At 38.5% G+C, this 13,265-nt stretch overlaps 1 pseudogene; it reads left to right on the forward strand.

Annotated features, from left to right (window-relative positions):
- Positions 1-3,971: 3,971 nt before the first annotated feature.
- LOC114613122 lies at positions 3,972-4,871 on the forward strand (annotated as a pseudogene).
- The last annotated feature ends 8,394 nt before the right edge of the window (positions 4,872-13,265 follow it).

Consider the following 13,265-nt stretch of genomic DNA (forward strand, 5'->3'; position numbering starts at 1 on the left):
CATCCTGTTGTATTTATAAATGTGATCATCTAACATCCTATTCTAAATCAAAAATTTAACACTTCCTTAGCTCTGTGTAGTCTTTGCTGACAGGGATCTTGATCTCCTGTCTCTTCCACAGGATACCACACTGATCTACTATGTTGTTGACATGGAACAAGTGAACAATTTTACACATGGATATATGAGAGGATTTTCCCTCTAAGATGAATGGTAAATTGTTGATTCTGACATCTAATGCAAGGTGAGTGGTGGGGGGAGAAACCCATGCTTAGAGACTACATTCTGCTTATATAGCTGTTGTTCTTTGGTTTATATACCAAATGGGTCAAATTTCTGCTAGATTTGTATGGAATCCTGAACAGGAGATGACTCTGAAAATGTATCAAGTGGTCTTCAGGCTGTTTACAAATTGGGTGATTGTTTTTTGATGTTAATTCCACTCTCCTTAGAGGGACTGTAGATAAAGAATGAGTCACATGTTCGAGTGACTTCTTGCAAATCAATCCCTTAATGAACAAAGAAGCCAATCACTGGGCAAGTAGGAAGGACTTCCGGGTTGGATAGGAGAAGAGAGAAAGAGGAGAGAGGGCTTTTTTGGACAGGAGTGTAGCTACAGTGTCTCCCAGTTTCTAAGGCAGATCTGCCAGGATTAACCATTGGAGGATTTAGATATAATATGGTTTACAAGATTAGAATTCTAGTTGTTGCACCCAGAGATTGAGGTACCATTGTTTATGAACTAAATTTGTGTTGTGTTTTCCTTCACTCAGTGGCTCATCGGTGTTGGGTTATAGTGTGTGTGGGTCTGTTGTTGGGTTTAATTGTGGATCCCACATCTGTCTCCCAATGGACTAAGACCACCGGCTCAGACGGGCAGAGGCACAGGAATTCGACTATGTTCACTCCACACTAGCTCCAAGAGAATGTCTGCCTATGTGAACCTGCAGGGTGGAAGAACACAGTCTGAGGTCCCACGGGGAGGGGAGAGGCTCTGGCTGGTCCATTGGGATTGAAAGTGCTGGTCATGGAGACTTGCTTGGATGGGTCACAGCTGGCTCAGCTTGCTTGGGTTGCTGGGCCTCTGTGGCTAGAATGTGGAAAGGTCCTTTGCTAGAGATTAGGTGGTGGCTCCTTAGTTGAAAACCTCCACTGTTACCTATGGCTTGTACTTAAGAAGAGAAATAGGATATGGTGTAAAGATATGTTGGGCTGTAGAAGGAACCCTGAGACTACAGGTGTTTGGCCACGCCCCCAGCACCCACGGCCTGGACATGCGGTCTCATCTTCATTTAACCTATACTGTCAGTCACGTAAGACACAGTTAGAGAGCGTGACTAACAGGTCTCTGCCTCAAGAGATTTACATATTAATAAGGCCAGAGGGCCTAGATAATTAAGTTATTCCTCTCTGGTCCCTCCTCATTCTCACCCTTTATATAAGCCAGCTCTCCCCAGACTTTTGGGGGCACACATCAACATTCAGATCGAACTTAAACAGCATGGATAATAAAGCTACTCCTTGGAAACCCACTCCACGTGTCTTGTATCTTCTGGAATCTTAGACTTTCTCATGTATGTGGGGAACCTCCACCGCAGGAGAAGCCTCCTGGACCCTGCCACCGTGTTCTGAGGGCCACCTGCACTACCTCACCCCCGGGGTCCACCTCCGCCACTGCTCCTGGGACTCTGCTGCCGCCATGGTCATCACACAGGCCCGAGCCACCGCCCATGTGCATGTTTTTTCCATTCAAAGATATTTATTGTCATGGTGGAAAATGGATGAAACTATACCACCCCATCCCCCACCCCCTCTGCATTCTCAGGATGGGCCTGAGGTTAAACACCTTTTGCATGGAGGAGGGTCTGGGAAGGAATGTTTAATTGGTAATGACCCTCTGACCTTTACGTATCTCATTAGCATGGATATCTGCCTTGAGTCTCCATGGCATATAGTCATGCCCTCTACCTGTGAAGGGGCTAGTAGGGTTGTTGTCCTACATGCCTGAAAGGCACAGATCTATGGAGGTCTTTGGTCTCTTGTCAGGATCCTGGAGTCTCTTGTCAGGATCCTGTGGGGTCTCTAACCTGTGGAGTCTTGCTGGTGCTCAACCAGAAACCATGCTGTCCTTTCATGGTCCTACACATCTGGGTTCCAGAACAAAAGATACAGTGGCAAAGTATGGGTTTGCCAAATGTGACCACAAAGGCTGTGGGAGTTTTGAAGCATTGGGCTGGCATGGTAGAGATCTGCAAGTGGGAACTTAGCAAGTTGGGTGGAGAGATTTTGAGAGTCCAGACCAGAGAGTCTCTCAAGATAAATATACCCTGCTGGTGCTATGTGGCCCGCCAATGCTGGGCATGGTGTGTGAACTTGCCATTCATGTTTAATATTGCTGGCAGCAGGGTGGACCATAAGACCCAGCAGAATCATATTCAAGGTGCTAATGTTTGATATAATTGCTGGATAGATTCATTTGAATATCCACATTGATAAAATACAGGGTAGAGTTTTTGAGATTTTTACAGCAAATCCCTACCATATTATTGAGATAACTATTTTATTTTTAAGAAATAGCACTTTTCCTGACAGCCTTCATAGAAAATGAATGATAATGTTCCATCAAGTAAACATATGACGTGAACTACCTGTAATAAACAGACTGTTTTATACCCATTGACTCTTAAATTTGTATGTACACACAAAAAATCATCAAATACGACTGGAAATAAGAGGATTCTGAAGATCTATAAGAATACAAGCTAAAATGTTCAGTCACTATTTCTGTTACTATGTCTTCTGTTTCCCAACTTGTATTTATGTACTCATGAAATATTCCCTTCGAATATATGACTGAAAAAATCCACTAGAGCTAAACCATATCTCAGTGTTCACTGAGTTTGATACAATGAACTATATGATTAAATATTTAGGCCATTTCAAAGTCCTGAGAAAGTAAAATGGAAATATTATGTATATAAGCAAATTAAATTTCCTGATCAAAAATTTCAACCATTAAAAAGAAAAGAATTGCTTTATATGAAAACACAACTAGTATTGTGACTGTTGTCCCATTACATTGGTTCATTAATTCAATGATGATAAATATATTCCAAAAATAGATTACTAATAGCCCATATGAACTTCGTTGAAAATGAAAGTGTATGTGTTCTTGTCTTAGTTACTATTCTAATGTTCTGATAAAAGTTAACTTATAAAAGAAAGTGTTTAATTTGTACCCATGGTTCCATAGTTAGTCTGCTAGAGGAATTTTAACCCAGGTTGGAGCTCTAACATACCCAGTATTGTTGGGATATGTCCCTGTAGTGGCTATTCCTGGTCATCAACCTGACTTTATCTGGAATAAACTACAATCCAGAATTGGAAGGCTCACCTCCGATCCTGATCTTGAGGTTGGGAGATAGAAGTTTCTGACTGGGTGGGAGTGGGAGAGTAGGTGAGGGCACATCCTCATAGAAGTAGGAGGATGGGGGATGGGATTGGGAGTTCCTGGGTGTGCATGTGGGGGCGAGGGGTAAGGGGATAACATCTAAAATGTAAATAAAATATCCAATAAAAAAAACAAAACAAAAAAGAAGTTTCTGATCTGGATCTTGTACGGAGGTCTTGAGGCATAATCGCTATGAATCCCAGGAGAGGAAAGCAAGGAGATTTCTGGATTCAAGATCAGCCTGGGCCAAAACAAGTCCCAGATCCAGGCAGGATAGCACACACCTTTAATCTGGGCCACACCTTCTGCTAGAGAACTATATAAGGACATTGGAAGAAGGAAGATTCTATCTGCTTTGCTGGCTTGCCTTGTAGAATTGAGAAACTGCTAGATCCTTGGACTTCCATTCACAGCTCTCCATTAGTTGGACTACAGACTAAGCAGAGTTACTGTGATCTGAGAACCTCTGAGAGGACAAAGAGAACAGCTTCTTTCCTTGTTCATTGAACAGGAAGCGTAGATGTCTGAACGGAAAGTTTTGAAAAAATACTATCTACCTGACTTTGACCCATTGAAGATCCCAAAATTCAAGCTACCCAAAGACCAGCAGCATGTGGTGTAGCTGATGGCCCCCTCCAACATGAGATGTATGACACGTGGAGAATACATCTACAAGGGGAAGAAGTTCAGTGCACGGAAGGAAACAGTCCAGAACGAGGCATACCTGGGCCTGCCAATCTTCTGATTCTACATCCAGTGCCTGCGCTGCTTGGCAGAAATAACCTTCAAGACAGATCCGAACTACAACGTGGAGCATGGGGCCATGGGAAACTTCCAGGCCGAGAAGCTTCTGGAGGAGAAGTGTGTGCAAAAGGAGCGAGAACTGAACAACCCCATGAAGGTCCTAGAGAATCGTACAAAGGACTCTAAGCTGGAGATGGAAGTGCTGGAAAACCTGCAAGAACTGAAAGACCTGAACCAATGTCAGGCACACGTGGACTTGGAGTCCATGCTGCTGCAACACTGCATGTCTCAGGAGCAGTGACAACAGCAGCAGGAAGAGGAAGATGAGCATGATCAAGGCCTTGCTGGAGGAAGGTCGCCATCGAAGGCTTCTGGAAGACCCTGACTTAGAGGATGAGGCTCCACCTTCCTGATGACAGGCAGCTGCAAGACCCAATCCCACAGCCATCCTCGTCAAGGTACCAAAGACCAAGAGGAGACAGAAGCCCTGTGCGGCAAAGCACAGTTGGCAGGCTTGGTTGTACCAAAGAAGGAAAAGATGGAAGCCAATGGGGATTCAGAGCAGGTCCAGTGGTCCGAGATCAGTAAGGCGGCCAACCCTACACCCCAGACATCTGGTACTTCCTCCCTGAACCATCTGGGTGCATATGAGGAGAGTGAGGACAGTGACAGCTGAGCATCAGTGATGGCCACCATGGCATCATAGATCCAAGAAATGAGGAAAAGGCCTCTGGAATATTTCTGTCATGGATCTTGGCAGGGTGTGGAGAAGCAATATCCCCAGGCAACCCAGGACAGACAGCCTGGTCCACTCCTTCAGTCACTCCTTGAGTTGTGTGGAGCCTGTTGGCCTTCCTGCCACAAATCTGAACATTGTCTGACATGGGACAGGGGGCAGGGATCCTGGACATCATCTTCCAACCATACTCAAGGCCTGTGGCTTCATCCCCATGCAATACAGTAGTACTGTAAAAAGAGAGAGAGAGAAAGAGAGAGAGAGAGAGAGAGAGAGAGAGAGAGAGAGAGAGAGAAAGAATAGAAAATCAATTGAAAAACAAACAACAGAAGCAGAGCTACTCATTGTGATGGTTTGTATATGCTCAGTCAAGGGAGTGGCACTATTATGCTCTTAATATATGTATAATATATATATATATATATATATATATATATATATATATATATATAAAACTTTTGTTAATCTTCTCATTATAATTGTATATGGTATAAAATGAGACAAAATTGGGTTTATTTGAGTAGCTTTTCATAATATGTGAAAATATGAATTTACTTTTCTTGATTCATATTTCTCTTACAATATGTTTTACCCCTATTGAAAAAGGAAAAACTTAAATGATGAATAATTGTAACTTATACAGTAAAAATGACAAATTATATGGACCATTGTATTAGGAATAATTAATCATGTAAATGCGATAAAAATGTGGACACTGTATTCAGCTTAATTCACAATATAGCACTGCATGTTACAACAATATTAATTTGTTCACATATTATTGTATTGTTCTTACTATGTTATGCTTTAAGGGGAAGATAATGAGAAAAATCACTTTGCAGAATAGTGTGGCAATGAATGTCAAGATATTATTGTAAATCAAGTCTTCTAAGGCACATACATGTATCAACAGTATCTTGCTACACTTATCAGTATTTTGTCCATGGGGCTGCCATAAAAGCTTGACCTATGATATTCTGGATATAGAGTGATTATTTAATTTGTTACATAAATAGCACACCTATTAGATCTATGTTCAGCTTAAAAGCTGGTCATATTGATAAGCAGACACAACTTCTAAGGTCATTATGTGTAAATTTTACACTGATAATATGCCACAAAAACTGAAATGTCTCTTTCTGATTTTGGCAAAATTAAACCAAAATTACTTTATTTATAAATTATTATTAAACTGATTGTCTATGATTATTATAAACACTATTTCTAATGGCAAATTATTGCAATTATTCAGGGCTCATTTCAATTAATTGTTAGTCTTGCTTCTATCTATATTTTTATTCTTATACAAAAGAAATTGCATTACCATATTATTAGTATGAATTTGACCATATTCATACCTGGAGATATATAAAAGGCTCATATTAATAAAACATATTTTGCAAAATATTAAAATTTTTCAGCATCAGAAGGCAGGAAATTGAAAAGTATCAATGAATTTGAGAAATTCTTAGGTAAATGGATGGAACTAGATAATATCATCCTGAGTGAAGTAAGCCAATCACAAAAGAACATACATGGTCTTCACTCACTGATTATTGGATAATAGCCCAGAACCTTGAAATACCCAAGATTCCAACTCACAGGCCACATGAAGCTCTTGAAGAAGGGAGACCAAGTGAGGGTGCTTCAGTCCTTCTTAGAAGGAGCAACAAAATAATCAAGGGAGCAAATATGGAGATAAAATGAGGGTCAGAAACTGAGGGAGGGGCCATCTGGAGACCATTCCACCTGAGTATCCATCCCATGTGCAATCACCAAAGGTAGATGCTGATGTGGAAGAAAGGAAGTACATGAAGTACATGCTGACAAGACCCTGATATAATTGTCTCCTTAGAGGTCTACAAGAGTCTGACATATTCAGAGGCAGATGCTCACAGCTAACCATTGAACTGATCATAGGGTTCCCAATGGAGGAGTTAGAGTGAAGACTGTAGGAGCTGAAAGGGTTTGCGGCCCCATGAGGAGAGCAATAATACCAAACAACAAGAGCTCCCAGGGTCTAAACCACCAGCCTGGGAGCACTTAGGTAGGGGGTCCATGGCTCCAGCCTGTATATGTAAGGGAGGATGTCCCTGTTGGACATAGGTGGCAGAAGAGATCCTTGGTCTCATGAAGGCTAGAAGCCCCAGTGGGTGGGAATTTGAGGGTGGGGTGGTGGGAATGGGGGTTAGGTAGGGGCACATCCACAGAGAAGCAGGAGTAGAGGTGATGGGATAGGATGTTCCTGGGCAGGGGGCTGGGATAGAGTACGGGGGTAACAAATGAAATGTAAATTAAACATCCAATAAAGAAAATTTAAAAAAAAGGTAGTTCAAAAAAAAAAAAGAAAAAGAAAAGTAACAATGAAATGCACTCTCAAAAGGAACAAAGAAAATTACATTATTTATTATATGAGAGTAACATTGGAATCATTAAGGAAGAGAAAGAGAAGATAAGTGAGGTGAGGAAGGTTTTCAGGGACCTAGCCAAATAAAACTGATCATGGTACAAAAGAAAGGTACAAATTATAGAAATAAGTCATTTATAAAGCATATGTATCTGTCAAAATGAATCAAACTATAATAGTTTGCAATGATGTTCTAAATAAATTTATAAATAAATGTGTAATGACTCTTTAAACATTAAAAAATAACATAAAATTGTAGGTAATTAGACAAGGGTAATACATAATGAGATCAACTTTAGCCTGTTCTACAACATTAAATGTCATAAGACAAGAGCTCATTATTTGAATTTTGTGGGGGAAAAAGGCTGTGCTCTCTGTGACAAAATCTGTCAGATGGTGTGTAACAAATGAGACAGAGAAGGGCATTGGACATGCAAGGAGTAAGAAATAAGTGTGACTTTCCCGTTGTTCTAATCTCTTTAGGAAAAATGATGGGAATAGTAGAATCAAATCTGCCCACAATGTAAAAATTATACATATATATATATATATATATATATATATATATATATAAACAGAGAATGTCAATGACTCTAGAAAATGAAAAGAACCTCTATGTATGCAGTGCTAACTAAGAAACAAGGCAACTGGGAAAAAATATATGTATGACATTATAAAATAACAACATAAATTGTGATAAGTACTATTTTTTGTCATTGTTTTGAGGACATAGATAATTATTATTGAATAAATGTGTATAGAAGAATATTGGAGATGACTTTAGTAACAGCAATGATGTGCTGAACAATTTTGTCAAAGATCTGATTTTAGAATTTTTTATTACATACATAGAAGTATGTTTTAAGACATGTTTCAGCATACAATATAGAAACTTACGTTTAAAAATTAATAAAAAATGCTTTAAACAAAAGTTTTGTCTGAGTTATTCAACTGATGATTACAGATGTATCCTGAAGGTGAATTTTGACCAGTTAATGTTTATAAACTATTGTCAGGGAAGAACTAGTTTCTCATATGTGAATTGATTTGTCTTTTATCATGCAGGATTAAGCAAGTAGTCAAATCAGAAGTTTGCATCCAAGAGATGATTTGAAATATTGCTAAGTTAATTTAAAAAAATAACATATTTGTCACACTAAACAATTAGTTATTGCTAATTTATTTTATTCTATGCTATTTTAAAGTAAAATACAGACCAAGTCATTAAATCTCTCCAAATGTATTGCTTATTTGTTTCACAGAAAAAGACTATACTTTTTTATTTTGATGACACTTAAAATATTTAAATACTAACATTATCATTTATTGACTACCTTATTTATGATTTTCAATTAATTTCTTTTGCCAAAATAAATAATATTAAAAAATCATGTGTCATCACAAATTTAGACAAATATCACAAAAGATGTCTGTGAAAGAAAATTGAAACATTATTTTACCTTTATATGTATAGTTTAAATATAGTTTGGGACACCATGTGTGTTCTTTGTGACTGGGGTACCTATCTCAGGATATTTTCTTGTTTCATCTATTTGCCTAATAATTTTATAAATTCATTGATTTTTAAAGCTGAGTAATACTCCATTGTGTAAATGTACCACATTTTCTGTATCCATTCCTCTGTTGAAGGACATACGAATTCTTTCCAGCTTCTGGCTATAAATAAAGCTGCTCATAGGCCTAAAATCAGCAATAGGCCTGTCATACATGTATACTAACACCAAGTCTTGGGTCTCAGTGGAAAAACATTGAAACAGATGGCTATAAGCTAATGTAAACAGGCAGCTTCTGTGGAAATTTACAAGCCTGAGTAGTCATAGACCTTGTAAATAGGTAGCCTTGTCAGACAATACCAACTAAGATAAGGACAAGCGAGTCATAGGCAGAGTCATAGTGACTTGTCCCCTGAACCTTCACCCAGCCGATACCCGGTTCTGAAGATATCTGTATTCCCCCCGAACACCCACACTCCAGTGACATTCCCTTCCCCACATCCTGCCTTTCTATGTTTATAACCCCTGTGTGAATGAATTACGATTTGAGAAAAAAATTATAAAAATAAATAAATAAGTAAATAAATAAATAGATAGATAGATAGATAGATAGATAGATAGATAGATAGATAGATAGATAAGGCAGCTATGAACATAGTGGAGCATGTTGGTATGCACTCACTGATAAGGGGATATTAACTCAAAAGCTCAGAATACCCATGATTCAATTCACAGACCACATGAAGCTCAAGAGGAAGGAAAACCAAAGTGTGAATGCTTTGGTCCTTCTTAAAAGGGGGAACAAAATTATCACAGGAGAAAATACAGAGACAAAGTGTGGAGCAGATACTAAAGGAAAGGAAATCCAGAGACTGATCCATGTGGGGATCTATCCCATATACAGTCACCAAACCCAGACATTATTGTGGATGCCAAGAAGTACTTGCTGACAGGAGCCTGATATAGTTGTCTCCTGAGAGGTTCTGCCAGAGCCTGACAAATACAGAGGTGGGTGCTCATAACCAACCACTGTACTGAGCATAGGGTCCCCAATGGAGGAGTTAGAGGCAGGACTGAAGGATCTGACGGGGTTTGCAGTCTCATAGGAAGAACAATATCAACCAAACAGAGTCTACCAGAGCCCCCAGAGACTAAACCACCAACCAAAGAGTATACATGAAGTGATCCATGGCTCCAGCTTCCTATGTAGCAGAAGATGGCCTTGTCTGACATCAATGGGAGGAGGGTATCTTGGTCCTGATAAGGCTCAATTCCCCAGAGTAGTGGTGTACTTGCTGGTTTTGTGTGTCAACTTGACACAAGCTGGAGTTATCACAGAGAAAGGAGCTTCAGTTGCGGAAATGCCTGTACAAGATCAAGCTCTAAGGCATTTTCTTAATTAGTTATCAAGGTTGTAGGGCCTATTTTGGGTGGTGTTATCTATGGGCTTATAGTCTTGGGTTCTATAAGAAAGCAAGCTGAGCAAGATAGGGGAAGCAAGCCAGTAAGAAATATCCTTCTATGGCCTCTACACCAGCTTTTGTATCCTGACCTTCTTGAGTTCTAATCCTGACTTCCTTTGGTGATAAAGAGCAATTTGGAAGTGTAAGGTGAATAAACCCTTTCCCCCCAACTTGCATCTTGGTCATGATATTTTGTGTAAGAATAGAAACCATGACTAAGGCAAGGGGAAAGCCAGGGTGGTGAGGCAGGAGTGTGTTGGTGGGTAGGGAATAATCTCACAGAAACCAGGGGAGGAAGGATGGGATGGGGTTTCAGGGGGGAAACCGAGAAAGAGGATAATATTTGAAATATAAATAAAGAAAATATCTAATGAAAAAACCAAAAAACAGCAATAAAACAAAGTTAGGCAACTTCAGGTAACAACAGTATTCTCAAACTTCATAAAAAATAACGAATATTTTAGTGTCACACACAGGAAACTCCCTTGGAGTTGTTGGAAAAGGGAATCTAAGAAACACCAAAGATAATATAAAATATTAGTGACTCTCTTGCCCAAAATAATCTTCCATACTACTGAAGACGCTACATATTTTTGATACATATCTTAGAGGAATCAAGCCAGAAATGACCCGAAAGCCTCCTTTCTGAGGACGAGCTTTCACAGAGTAAGACTCTGTTATTTCAGATTTCCAAGAAGAGATGGGTAATTTACTGTCTCTACTGTGCATTCAGCCTGCAGGCTATACCAATGATCAAAATTTGTCAACCTATGCCACCCTGCATTTCCTTCCTTGTTTTACAGTGAAGCCAGGACCATGGCACACCAAGCTGGGCTGAAGGGAGAGAAGTCTTGGGCAAGAACCATACTCAGGAAGAACTTTGAAGAACTTTTCATTACAGTGGGATGGTGATGGAGGAGGAGTATTTATGGCCCTATGGAGGTGGTCAGGGTATCTGTTGCAAGCTTTATGTGACTGTGTATGATTAGCCATGGCAGGGATGTTGAAGAATACTTCATCTACATACTTAGGGAAAGTATGGTCTCAGAAATAAATTATAAGGTCAAACCTTATGGGTGAAGTCTGATGATGGGTGAATTGTTCTTAATAGTGCCAGATTGGGAGGAAGGAGGTAGTCAACTCTTGCCATGCTCTTGTTTGAGGTATCTGAGTCCAGATGTGTGGAAGTGTTTTAACCTTCCACCATAACCCTGGGTCAGTAGGATAGAATTTTCACCTCATATTATAAACTTAGCATCAAGATGTAGTTAATCTTATATAGTAAAAAAATAACTGGCACTTTCTGATATATAACAGATACTGGCACTTTTTAAAATCTTTACAAATTCTACAACTTCTAACAGTATTTTTAAATACAGAATTTTATACACATAGGTAAGTGTTACATTTACTGGCAACCAAATAAATTTCATATGATTCAATATGATTATTGTGGAAATCTAAAGCGAACCAAAATGTAGATAATGAGTTACCTTATTTTTTTTCAAATCCATTTTCTTTTTCCTTCACACAATGCTTACACCTAAATCTTTAAAAACATTCTGAAAAAATAGTCACTGAGATATTGAGAGACTGAAGATTATTCTCGAATATATTTTATATTTAATTGGAAACCAACATCAAATGCATTAAATTCAATGATAACAGTTAAAGAAGAGTCGTGAGTTGAAAATAAACTGAAAAAAAGGAACAAGAGGAGTAAGTGGGGGAAGGGGGAATAGATGAAATGATGTAATGCAGTACTCTTTTATGAATTTACAAATATACATGTATATATAGTAAAAATAAATATATATTCAGAAACTCTATTACTATCATTTTCAAATGACATTCAAAATTTTGAACATGTAAAATTATCTTTTAGAATTACACTATTCATTGAAGAAACAGGATTACAAAAATCATAAAATTTGTGTAAAATGAAATTGGTTTTAAGATAATTTTAAAAAAGGATTAATGCCACTCACATTGTGGCAGTTTCTAAAGTTAAATGACACATTTATAGGAAAATAATACACATTGTATTTTTCTTAGAGATAAAAAGATTTAAACATATAATATACAGGATATCATGTCATTTCTTAAAATTTGAGTAGAAGGCACATTGCTATTTATTTCTGAAGATTGGATAAAATATATGTTGGCTTAGTTGGGGTTTGATTGCTATGAAGGACACCTTACAAAAGAAAAACACTGAGTTTGAAAGAGGCTTACAGTTTAAGAGGTTAAATCCTTTATAACCATAATGTGAAGGAAGCAGGGCAGCATTCAAGTAGACTTGGTACTAGAGAAGGAGTTTGGAAGTTCTATATCTTAATCTGAAGATGAGAATGTAAAGAAAATTTTATCCAGCAACATAACTTCTCTGGCAAGGGATCCCACTCAAAAACACAGGACTGTGGATGCTACTGGAATGCAGACTTGTCTTATAACTTTAATCCCTCTGGTTGCAAACAGGTATGTCATTTGTATACACCTTTAATCCCGAACCATGTAAGTAATGTTAGTTAATAGAAGTAAACAGGAATGTTCAAACATGAACTCTAATTGAGGTGCAGAAAAGTTACAACTCATACAAATATTTGCCAGAATGAATCAAAGATAGGATACATCTGACCCTAAAGAAAGCAGCACAGTAGAGAAAGGAGACTTAAGAAACTGGTGCAGAGGTTGGGGGATGGTGTAGCAATTTTATTCAGACCCTTTTATGAGAGAAGTTGTATGTGAAGACAGAATAATCCAGAGAATGAGAATGAGCCAGACGACTAGAACAAATTGACAGAGACAGTATGAGGCCAAGAACAATTTAGTGAGAAACCAAGAGAAGTCTGTTTGAATCAGTCTACTTGGAGATGCACCAAGTTCAGGAAGAACTAGAAATGGTAAGCCTATTCATAAGTGGGCCTCCTAGATGCCAATTACATCTGAA

Source organism: Grammomys surdaster, unplaced genomic scaffold (genome assembly GCF_004785775.1).
Source record: "Grammomys surdaster isolate TR1022 unplaced genomic scaffold, NIH_TR_1.0 126189, whole genome shotgun sequence".
Taxonomy (NCBI): domain Eukaryota; kingdom Metazoa; phylum Chordata; class Mammalia; order Rodentia; family Muridae; genus Grammomys; species Grammomys surdaster.